The following is a 12,160-nucleotide window of genomic DNA, read 5'->3' on the forward strand; positions in this document are numbered from 1 at the left end:
GAATTTCTTGCACTCTCAAATGCACAAAAGCAAGCATTAGATTTGAGACCATGCTTACTTCATCAATGATAAGAAGTTTTATTTTCTTCAGGACTCTGGAAACTTCAGAACACGCATCTCCAGATAGCTTGTTATAATGCAATTTATTATCATGCTCAACTGGCAGCATCAGTAAACGATGTAGAGTAATCCCTTTAATGTTATGTGCTGCCAGTCCAGTTGGAGCGGTTACAACACAAGACAGCGGTGATTCAGACCTTTTCTGCAAATAAGTTGCAATGGCTTTATTCAGAAAACTTTTTCCTGTTCCCGCTTCTCCACTTACGTACAGTCGGACAGGCTTAAATGATGTACATGAGCACTCTTTTTACTCATGTCTGAATCAATGTTCAATCTGTTCTGTGACTTCGTCATATATTTTTTTCTGCTCAACGTTTAGTTGCTTTACCAAATCTTTTAAGTTAACTACATCCTCTTGAGCTTGTTCAATAGCTCTTTCCACCTCATCCATGGCAGTTGCAGCTTCATTTTGGAAAATTGGTCCTCCTAGTGGATCCTGACTCAATGAAGTAGAACTCTGACTGTCTTGAGAACTGTCTCTAGCAATCTCTTCAGCAATTGTGGCTTCTTGCTCTATTTCTTCGTTCAACATTTGCAGATAATTTGGAAAAACAGGACATTCTATGGTATCCTTGGTTGCATTAAAAGAGTCTTCATAACAGACAAAATCTACAAGTAGTTCCTCTTCTGTACGCCATGGCTTAAAGAGTTGCAAAAGAGCTAAATAGTAAAATTCTCTTTTGTCTGGAGATTCGCAACTCAATTTTCGATGATTAATCAAATGGCCTTTTTCTCTGCTTCACTAGACATCCTTCATACCCTGTTAAAATCTGGTTTGCGATTTCAACATAATCGGCGCCACCATGTCCCCACTCAGGCCCGTATGCTCTAGTAAGCAGCAGCCATTTTGAAGGCGCCATGTCGCCTCTGCCCCTCGCCGATCACCAGCGCGTCCCCCTGGCGCTGCGAACCCCCCGCGCACTCTCTGACCACCCCCGCACTCTCGTGCATTGACCTTACACCCCTCCCCAGCGCGACCCAACCTCGGAAGCGACTCCCCCCTCCCCCCCCCCCGGCCAACACCTCCCCGGCCTTTGATGAACCCCCTTCCTCTGCCCTGCCCCGCTCGCAAACCGCCACCTGGCCGTGCAGCTTCCATTTATTGGCCCCCTTCCTGTAAACAGTTGCCCCGATTCAAAGGATCTCCGACTAATCAAAGGCTTCCCACACCATGCGATCCAACCAGATACACCCGTTCCAGGAATCGACAGAGTATCCTGCTGTGGAATAGCCATCACTTTCTGTAGATATATGTGGGAACGAGCTTGAAGTAGGGATCCCAAGGATGCCTTTCCATGCATCAAAGTCTTAACAAGAATGTATCACGCGTAATAAAGCAATAAACCTGTGTATAAGAGGCCAGGCCTCAGAGATGTGGTTAGAGCACCTCCCGAAGACATTCTGTGTGCGTGTCCGAAATGACTGGCTCTCCTCATGAGAAATAAACCCTGTTCTTGCGTTCCAGCTCCCAGCGCCTGCCTCTTTATTTGGTAACTATTTGCTATGGGAAATTAGAGGCATCCTTGCGCCAACAGCCTGGGCATTCAACAGTAAACGACTGCTTTTCCTCAATCCAATGACTAAGGGTGGGCGTAAAATCCGTTTCGCAGGCGAATTTGCGGATTTTCCGCGATTTCGCGATCCCCGAATCTCGCGAAATTGCGGTAAAATCCGTGGGGACGAATTTTCAGCCAAGCAAGGGGTACAGCAGCAGGTGCAAAAGTTGAACCTAATTTCTTTGTAACCTTTTACAAAAGGGTTACAAACAAATTAACTTCAACTTGGACACCTGCTGCTAATTACTTCCTGGCGCCTCGTTGCCTACTTGCACCTATTCTCTGACCCTGCTCTGACCCTTGAAGCAGGGTCAGAGAATAGTTACAAGTAGGCAACGAGGCACCTGTCCAAGGAATTAAACCTCATCAGGAAACACTTTCAGATATAAAAAACAGGAAGAAGGGAGAGGATGGCAAATACACCCATTTTGAGTTGTCAGGAGGGGTTAAACTAAAAGAGACCTTTACAGCACAATTTTCATATGCATTTTGCTAAAAATAAAAAGCTGTATGTTCTGTAGGGGCAACTCAGGAATCTGGCCCTTCAGAGATCCGGCCTCTCTTTCTTTCTCTTGTTCTCTCTCTCCCTCTCTCTTTCCCTCTCTTTCTCTATCTATCTATCTATCTATCTATCTATCTATCTATCTATCTATCTATCTATCTATCTATCTATCTATCTCTCTCCCTCTCCCATAAACGACTGCATGGGTAACTTCGCTATGCAAGCGGTTCGCGAAGACGCAAAAATCCCCGCGAACACACAAAAAACCCCGCGAACACGCAAAAAACCCTGCAAACACGCAAAAAACAAAAATCCGCAAATTCGCACAAATTCGCGAATTTTGCGGATCGCGAATTCACAAATCCGCAAATTTGCGGATCGCAAATTCGCAAAATTCGCCCATGCTTACCAATGACAGAATAATTTCCATTATTGATATCTTCTTTGATGTTCCTCTTATAACTGTAGTTTTGCAGAACTTCATACAAACAAGTGTTCTCAAGGTGAGTACTTCTATTTGGATAGTATGTATCCAACATGTTTGTCTTCAAAATATCTGTACTGTTTGGTTCTTTCTCTGCCAAATATTCAATTTCTTGTACAGATTTCAAAACTCGGTTTCGTGTTGCAGCAAGACCTAGACTCACCCAAATGATTGTTCTTGATTTGGCATAGAGACTTGCTGATGATAACCGATCAGAACATTCATATGCTCCAATTTCTCGATGCGACAACATCTTCAGACTCAAACTGTATAATTTTTTACTTATACTCTTTTCATGTGGAATGTCTTCCCACATTTCCTTAAGTTCAGTCTTTTCTTTTTTTGTGATGTAAGATGTTACATATTGAGCCACAGCAATAAAGTTGTCAGCAACAAACTGAATATCCATGTTAGCATTCCACATGGATAAAATCACTGGGTTGTAGTCATTGATATACTTGGACTCTTCGTTTCTTTTTAAATTGTATGTATTTTTTGGTGAGTTCCTTGTCACAGTATGTCGCAGAGAAGACATCAAATTATTTACTCTTCCTTTAGAAATCACTGGTCGTGGAAACGCGAAACGACATTTCGTGTAGAACTTGTCCTTGTTTTTAAATTTTCGACGACAGTACTTTCCACAACGATGGGATTGAAAACGTAAGACTTGTTGCCTTAAACTGTTTTCTTCAGTAGTTCTCGGAGCAGCACATGTTGAATATTCTTCAATGAAACTCATCACTGTGTCATCCGAATCAGTTCCAAATTTGGGTGCATCTTTAATCCATAACAACATATGTATGTGAGGAGCACCTCTCGCTTGATACTCCTTCTTCCAAAAGAAATCCAAAACCTCTCCAAGGGGAGGATTTTTTTTGTTGGTAATAAAAGACATCATAGCTTCAAATCTATGATTAAAATATCTGCAAACATTCACTGGATCCAAAGAACACAGTTCTCCAGGTGTTTTCAATTCTATATTTTGTATGTTTCCATTTGCCTCTCGTAGAAATTGAAGTAAGTCGTCCCATGCATACTCAGCACAACTAAGAGTGAGGAACCATGTAGGAGTTCCTAAGTTTCTTAGCATACATTTCAATTCCCCATGACGACGGAACCAATACTCGTTTGTTCCACGCTGACATGCCATGAGATTGATTTGCTGAGATTCCAAAATACTGTCTTGCAGATTGACTTTCTCCATAAAGTCCCTTGCCGAAACATTTTGCAGATGAGCTCCACTTTTCAGTATATGATTAACTGCATAAGAAAGCCCAGACAAATCACTTTCATACAGTAGATGAAACAAATACGGAATGCATTGACGAAACCTTGGATCTTCAGAATATAATCTTAAAGTCTGGTATTCAGCTGCAGGAATTTGAACTGGTCGATCGTCATATCGTCCACCTCGACCTGTTGGAAATAAATGTGGAAAACAACGAGCTTCCAAACTTTCTTCCCATACACTAATATGACTTACTTTTGCTCCTTCCCATACACTAATAAGACTTCCTTTTGCTGCTTTCATTTGAAACAAGTCAATTGCATTCCCCATTACTTCTTTGGAATGCAAAGGATGAACAGTATAATGTTCATATATTTCTTCACTTCTAGACCCATCAACTTTTTCAATTTGGCCAACTGAACAATCACTGTCTTCTTCTGTAGCTGTTACCTCTGCTCCAACACTTACATCTTTGTAGTACTCATTGTTTTTGACCAAATACAACGTTGCCTTTTTGACTTTCCTAACATCCACTAAATCTTGCCAGATTTTCTTACTCTTTGTCGGAACCCCATTAACTAGAATAACCAGAGGATCCTCTTCTACTCTTTCTACACCAATTGTATCAATATTGTTCTTGACATCTAGAGGCAAATAAACAACTCTTCCCTTTAATCCTCTTTGTAAATCTGTAGGAGGTAATTTCCCTATCTTAGGCTCCATGCGAACAATAGCCTGAAAAGGATGGACACATTGAATCAAAATAGATTCATAAGTATTTAAATCCATCAATTCAGAAGGAATATCTATCAACTGAAGATTATTATGAACAGCTCTAGCAGGCTTTCTATTTTCATTTAATTTTTTCAAACAATAATTACAAATACGCTGATCAAAAGTCAAATCAAAAGAATTCTCCACCAACAAATAACTTACAAAATCCTTCCATTCACTATTATTTTCCAATTCACATTTTGCATATAAATCAACTAACCTAGTCTGAATCTTATAATGAGTCCGTCGACAACATACACAAGTTAAATTAGGCCTTTCACTTGATTTCACCTTAAACTTGGTAATTTCCTCATCAAACTTTTCTATACTTGAAATCTGTACATTGTCTTCCACATTACCATCCATTACTATATCCATTTCTACACTGTCCTCTTTGTTCCCAAAATAACAAAACAGACTCAAACAAAACAAAACTCAATTTCTTCACAAATAGTCTTCACATCTACTTCAGATCCATGCAAAAGAGCACTGTTTAACTGTTTAAGCTTAAGTGCTGGACTTTTTGCATGATACAACCTTCTCACTAATTTCCTCATCTTATTATGATGCACTGGTAACATCCTAAAATGATGAAAAACACTCTGACATACTTTTCTAGAAAGACAAGCCAGTGAATGCCCATGCAAACCTGTGTTTTCTCTCACTCTGCAAGGATCTAACTCTTGCACGACCTTCATTTTCTGTTTTACACTTTTCTTACTATATGTACGTAAGAATTTCGAAGCAAATCGATTGAATCCTGTCGCACACTACAAATACTACTGCACTTCCATGTGTACACTGGACCTTTAGTACGTCTCCCTAAAACTTCATCAGCTAACACCTCTTCTGCATCTCTAGACACAAGTTTCTCTTTTTCCATCGGACAACTATCTTTCACCTCATATGCTCGACCACTGGTGTCAACTGCATGCACCAAATCATTTTCCTGAAAGTAACTCTCCTCATTAAAAAATGGCTCAGAACTTGAACTATGCATCCATTCTCCAGAAAATTCTTCACAAAAATTAGACCTATTAATTATTCTTTTCCATCTACTGTTCGATTTGAAAACATCAATTGCCTTGTTAAGTATCCTAATTCTATTGATTACTAAAATAAATAATTTTTTCCTAACTTCAAAAGCCTGATCAACAATCTTCTCTACACTTTTCTCTGTTTACCTTTCTTTTCATTTTTTAGCAAATTTAAAACTACCCTATTGCGAAACATTAGTCTACGAATGTCCCTAAATTGATTTTGCCTTCTATTCCTATCCATACTGTTCTCTCCTGCTCCAGTAGTAACATTTTTGGGGGGCCTCTCCTTCCTTTTCGAATGTGCTCTCTCCTGGATCTTCACATTATCTCACATTTGATGGTATTCCATTGAGCCATTTGGGCTGTAGCCCTGTCTAAATATCCTGAGGTAAATTACATGACAAAAACACATATGAAACTGTTGGAATTTACAACCAATTAAAATGTTACTTACATTTTGTACTTTTATGTGCTGACATTTGATTGGTTAAGTACATGAATATATATTAATAATTAGAGGGAAACACAGCCATTTTGACTAATACTACCTGAGGTACATTTTGAAAGAATTTTGACAGAAAACTTCCACTACTTTGAAAAAGGTAAGTTGTTAATTTGGAAGGGGAACTATGTTGTGCACTTTAAGTTAATTTAGGAAAACGTTTTCTGATAGTTATATACTGTCCCTCTGTAAGAGTTAGAGATTGAGATAGACTTTTCTGTTAATATTATGGATTGAGTTAGAATTCTCTGGTATAATTATGAATTTAATTAGGCTTCATCACATGCAATTTTTAATAGTTCTACTTCCTGACGGAAACCATACACTGCCCAAAAATTACTTCACTGTTAAAACCTCAGAAGTACCTGTCTGAACTTAAACCCAACAGTACCCTAACTCTACTAATATAGTTAATTTTTATGCAATTTTCAGAAATAAAATGGAAGGAGAAAAACAATCAACTGTTATTTCTTTTGAAATAAAGGTGGAAAATCCAGAAAAACAAAAAGAAGAACTTGATTTCATAGATGAATCTTTGGACCAACAGTTAATAGAATGTTTGGAACAAATAGAATCATGTACTAATAATTATGAGGAAATTCCGGACAATATTATGTTCGAAGTTTTATTAAATTTTGAAAAAGAATCAGAAGAATAAATGTATATTTAATAATTAAAAATTGTTTGAGATAATATTCATTTTTATATGTAATTCATGAAGTAGTACCGAAATGATTATATTATAAAATGAGATTTATAGTATACTGTGCAACTTTTTTGTGTTACATAGTAAGTTTACTCATAGTTACTACCTTTCTCCCACTATATTATCTCCAATGTGTATGTTATATCTCTTTTTCATCATAAGGGAGCAGGATAGACTACCCATGATCTCCTAGGACTTCTCAGGGAGTGCTTAAAGGATCTGTTTCTGCTTTCCTGACAGACTATGTTGTGGATTCCATATACCACAATAACTTCTATAACAATATGCAAGATATCTACAGAGGAGACGCTGTACATTAAATTTAAGTCTCTGCATTGGTACCTACATATAGGTACTTAAATAAAAAATAAAAAAACAACAAAAATATTTTTTTTTAAAACAGCGACTTTTTTTTTAAAAAACTGTCATTCTTTTTCCCCCATGGTATGCTGCCCGGTACGCTCCCCGGTGCGCATACCGGGCACTCCCCCCCGTGAAAATAAAAAAATATATATATTTTTTGCCCCGCGGGCCCTTTTATGACCCCCACTCCAAACCTAGGGGGTCAGGGGGGGGTCTACTCTGCCCCCTTATTGTCATTTCCCCCTTTGTTTTTGCCACCTCTTGTGTCTCGATTTTACCGAGGCACAAGATGGCGGCCGCTCTGGACTGTTTCGAATGTTTACAGACACCCGAGAGCCAATCAGCTTTCCGTGCGCACCTCGCGTGGCGCGCCCGGTACGCGCCCCGGTGCGCGTACTGGGATGCGCCCATAGATATATTTTTTTGAACCTAAATTACTCAAAAACCACTGGAGCACATTTCTTGAGACCCAGCAAAGGCACATCGGGCTACCAGTCCCTACAATTTTGCCAAGTTTGGTGGAAATCCATTCAGCCGTTCGGGCTAAAAGTGAGGTTGACCGCCCTATGGAAATTAACATGGGGAAAACATGTTTTAGGACCCCCCTGTTATCTCGGCCCCCGCTTGAGGAATCCCCCCCCCAAACTTTCAAGGAAGGACCGGAGCTTTGCGGGGCAAATTTGAGGAAATTTGCAGGCGGATTTGTCAACCGGCGCCAAAGTTATTCACAATAGAATTTTGAGATTTTACATTGAAAAAAATCCTAACTATAACTACCTACTGGCGACATATATATATGTGCGTGCCTGTATCTGAGTGTGTGCAAGATGTATGTCTCTCTTCTGCCATGAACACGATCTATACATGCCAGCATTTTAACTTTGGTAAGAGGGAGAAACGTATGTTGCTGCAAATGCATGAATATTCATTTTTTCTGCAGCCTCGTTCCTGAGTTCAGTTACCATTTTTCAATGTTTTCTCTTTTAGAGCATGTCCATGTGTAGCTACATCGAGTGAGCATTGCAATGCTATTCGTTTATTGAACATTATGTTCCTTTGCACTACATGGCACAGTCAATGCCAGGTTTTTGCAAACTTCCTATAATAAGTACATGAAATTAGGATGGTTTGTTATACTGTGCAGATACCAGAGAGGTTGTTTTTTTATCTCGAGCTCCTCCCATTTTGAGCCAGTCAAGGTAAATTGTGCAGTCAAAATGTTTCCTTTGCATTCTTGTACTTGTATTACAAATACCAAAATACAAACAACAGTGAAATGAGTCACTGAATGTGTAACTGTTTTATTGGCTTGGAAAAGTTTAACGCTCTGGAATGCTCATTTTGTTCTTATAAGGCTGGCATGGCACGCTGCCTCTTTTTTTGTGTGATTTCCGAGTATAGCAGATTTGAGGCTTGATTTGGTTTGTTCCCAAGGAAGCAGCAAGCTAAGAGATCTGATTATGGCACACTGGGGCTACTCAAGAGACAGTGTGTGCGTGTGTAGAGTGGCATGGGCTTGCCGGAAGGTAGATTTTTAGAGTTGAAGCCCTATCCCCAGTATGAACCCTTCTGGGATGTTATATCCAAACCTAGATATAGACAACTCTATTTTCAATTTCGGGTGAGCTCATTACCAGTGAATTCTTTCACATGCAAATAGCACAATTTAAATGATAGTATCCCCTAGATTCACCAAAGTAACGTTTTGCGAGTCCTTAATAGCGAATTAAAACAGGATGCATGTAGAAATCGCAATATTTTATGCGATTTCTACAGCTTCCTTATTTGAGATTCGCTAATTGCAAATCGCAAATAAGGAATGGCTTTCCCATTCATTCCTATGGGCCTAAAAAGGCCCATAGGAATGAATGGGGAGTCATTCCTTATTTGCGATTAGCAATTAGCGAATCGCAAATAAGGAAGCAATTTCAAGGGTGCCAGGGTGTCCAGAGGACACCCTGTAGCACCCCTGAAATGGCAATGTACACTGGTGTTGCGCACACACATGTCCAAAGGACATGTGTGTGTGTAACATACAACTTAGAAAAATGCACTAAAGTGCATTTTTCTAAGTTTTTGCTATTTACCACGTAGTTAGACTTCGCGGTAAATAGCGGCCCCAGATTGCGAATTCGCAATTTTTAAATGGTTCATGAATTGCATTTAAGGAATCTCAAATTGAGATTCCTTAAATGCAATTAATCGCAATTTAGCGATATCTAGAATTGCGATTTTTGCATTTGGAATGATGAATCCCAAATGCAAAAATAGCGCTCGCAAAGGGCCAGATTCTCAGAATCGGGCCCTTTGCAAGCCGAATTTACTTTGATGAATCTGGCTGTAAGTGCCAATTATGTGTGGATCTTAAGAAGCTTTGAGGAGACTTACTCGCACATTTTATCTGTCTGCCCGGCCTATATGGCTGAGATACCCGCCACCCCCTCTCAACACAATCCCCAAGGATGGGAAGACGGAAACGGTTCTGAACTTTTGGAAGGCGGGAGGAAGTTACCCTCCCGGCCATATTTATTAAAATATGAAACAAAATTAAAACATTAAAATAACAGTTTCATATCATGTACAATTTCATTTCCACATTACGATGTTCTTGGCTGACCTTAACACATCTCTAATACAAAGGTTCTCCTAGCCGATACTAAACATCCTGCAAATGCATTTCTCAAAATTGAAATTGTACATCCTAACATTACGGGCCAACGGCAAGGTCGTAACCGGTGTCAGATCCCCAATACCAGAACTCCCCCCTCACTTGTGAGGGGCGGTCGCACAGAGGACTGTACCTCTGTGCCTACTTCCAATTTCCCTTGTCTTAGCGGGGGCCCCCTGTTAACTCGACGCCATCTTAGTGGTCGTCCGAGGACTCGTGTGAGGTGTCTAGAAGGTAGCGTAGACCCCCCTCCCACCCCAAACAACTTACCACATCTGCCGTCGCAGATGTCCTCGCCCCGGGAAATTCCCAGGAGGGGCCCGTAGCCCCTCCTCCCCAGGGAGGGGCCCATGGCCGCCTTCCCTTTCGGCGTCCCCATCCTTAGAGGGGACCGCCTCCCCGTTTGAGGGGCCAATGGCCGCCTCCCCCCGGGCGCTCCCATCCATAATGGGTGACGCCCCCACCTCTAGGGATCTTCCAATTACTGCTCACCGATCATGACCTTACCGCCCGACCAAAAATAAATACGACAATCGAAGACTAAAGAGGAGAAAAGACAATTACACTTAAGCAATTCAAAAGTTCTACTGAGCATTACTGTTCAACTCTGGTGCGACTACTTTGCTGAATAAAACATGCTGAAAAGAAAATTTATCAACTTTATTACATACCAAATTACCAACTTTTATTCAGAACAACCTGTAAGAGAAACAATATCACGTCACTCGACTTTATTCAAACAAATCGCTGTCATCAGGGGCTGGTGGGTGGGTCAAAATTGGCTCTTCGTTCCGTCTCGAGCTCACGTGCAACGGGGAGGTGCAGCTTCAGAGCACAGGAACAAGAGGATGCTTCCTTGGCTCGTCGCTCCTTTTATCCTTCTTCGGGCGGGCGTGGACCCACCTCCAATCCGCCTCAGGGGCGTGGCTAGCGGTGTCGGTGTCTAGGACAACCCTCTCTTGGGCGGGAAAAGGCGCGCCCCGGCTACGCCGCTTCGGGCATACCAGCCGAGACTCGCCTCCCGCCCAAAATGGCTTCCTGGGGGGATCGGGGTACTCCACCATACGTTCGGGGGGACCGAGTGGTCGCCCCTTTCCATATGGCTGAGATACCCGCCACCCCCTCTCAACACAATCCCCAAGGATGGGAAGACGGAAACGGTTCTGAACTTTTGGAAGGCGGGAGGGAGTTACCCTCCCGGCCGTATTTATTAAAATATGAAACAAAAATAAAACATTAAAATAACAGTTTCATATCATGTACAATTTCATTTCCACATTACGATGTTCTTGGCTGACCTTAACACATCTCTAATACAAAGGTTCTCCTAGCCGATACTAAACATCCTGCAAATGCATTTCTCAAAATTGAAATTGTACATCCTAACATTACGGGCCAATGGCAAGGTCGTAACTGGTGTCAGATCCCCAATACCAGAACTCCCCCCTCACTTGTGAGGGGCGGTCGCACAGAGGACTGTACCTCTGTGCCTACTTCCAATTTCCCTTGTCTTAGCGGGGGCCCCCTGTTAACTCGACGCCATCTTAGTGGCCGTCCGAGGACTCGTGTGAGGTGTCTAGAAGGTAGCGTAGACCCCCCTCCCACCCCACACAACTTACCACATCTGCCATCGCAGATGTCCTGGCCCCGGGAAATTCCCAGGAGGGGCCCGTAGCCCCTCCTCCCCAGGGAGGGGCCCATGGCCGCCTTCCCTTTCGGCGTCCCCATCCTTGACTGGGACCGCCTCCCCGTTTGAGGGGCCAATGGCCGCCTCCCCCCGGGCGCTCCCATCCATAATGGGTGACGCCCCCACCTCTAGGGATCTTCCAATTACTGCTCACCGATCATGACCTTACCGCCACAGGCCGGATAGTTGACCGGCTATCCGGACCCTCCACAAAACTCCTACTTAAAGGTCATGGCTGCAAACTCCTTAACCAAGCTACGAGGTCTCCTATGAGTAAAGTATTCCCCACCCGGGACAAATGGACCCCATCCTCTAGATACATCTGGTCCCCCCTGATACATCCATGAGAAATAGAATGCAATGTACTTGTACGGAACACTCTACCAAGTTTGTTATTCACTTTCTTCACTGAATGATTTATAGCAGACACAGAGTTAGCCCCCCGCCACACCTTCCGTGGAATCATATGGGACCATGCAATCGTGCACCCCGGAACCCTTCTCGCCAACCAACTTACTGTGGATAGTATC

The sequence above is a fragment of the Lissotriton vulgaris genome, chromosome 11 (genome assembly GCF_964263255.1).
Source record: "Lissotriton vulgaris chromosome 11, aLisVul1.2, whole genome shotgun sequence".
Lineage (NCBI taxonomy): Eukaryota > Metazoa > Chordata > Amphibia > Caudata > Salamandridae > Lissotriton > Lissotriton vulgaris.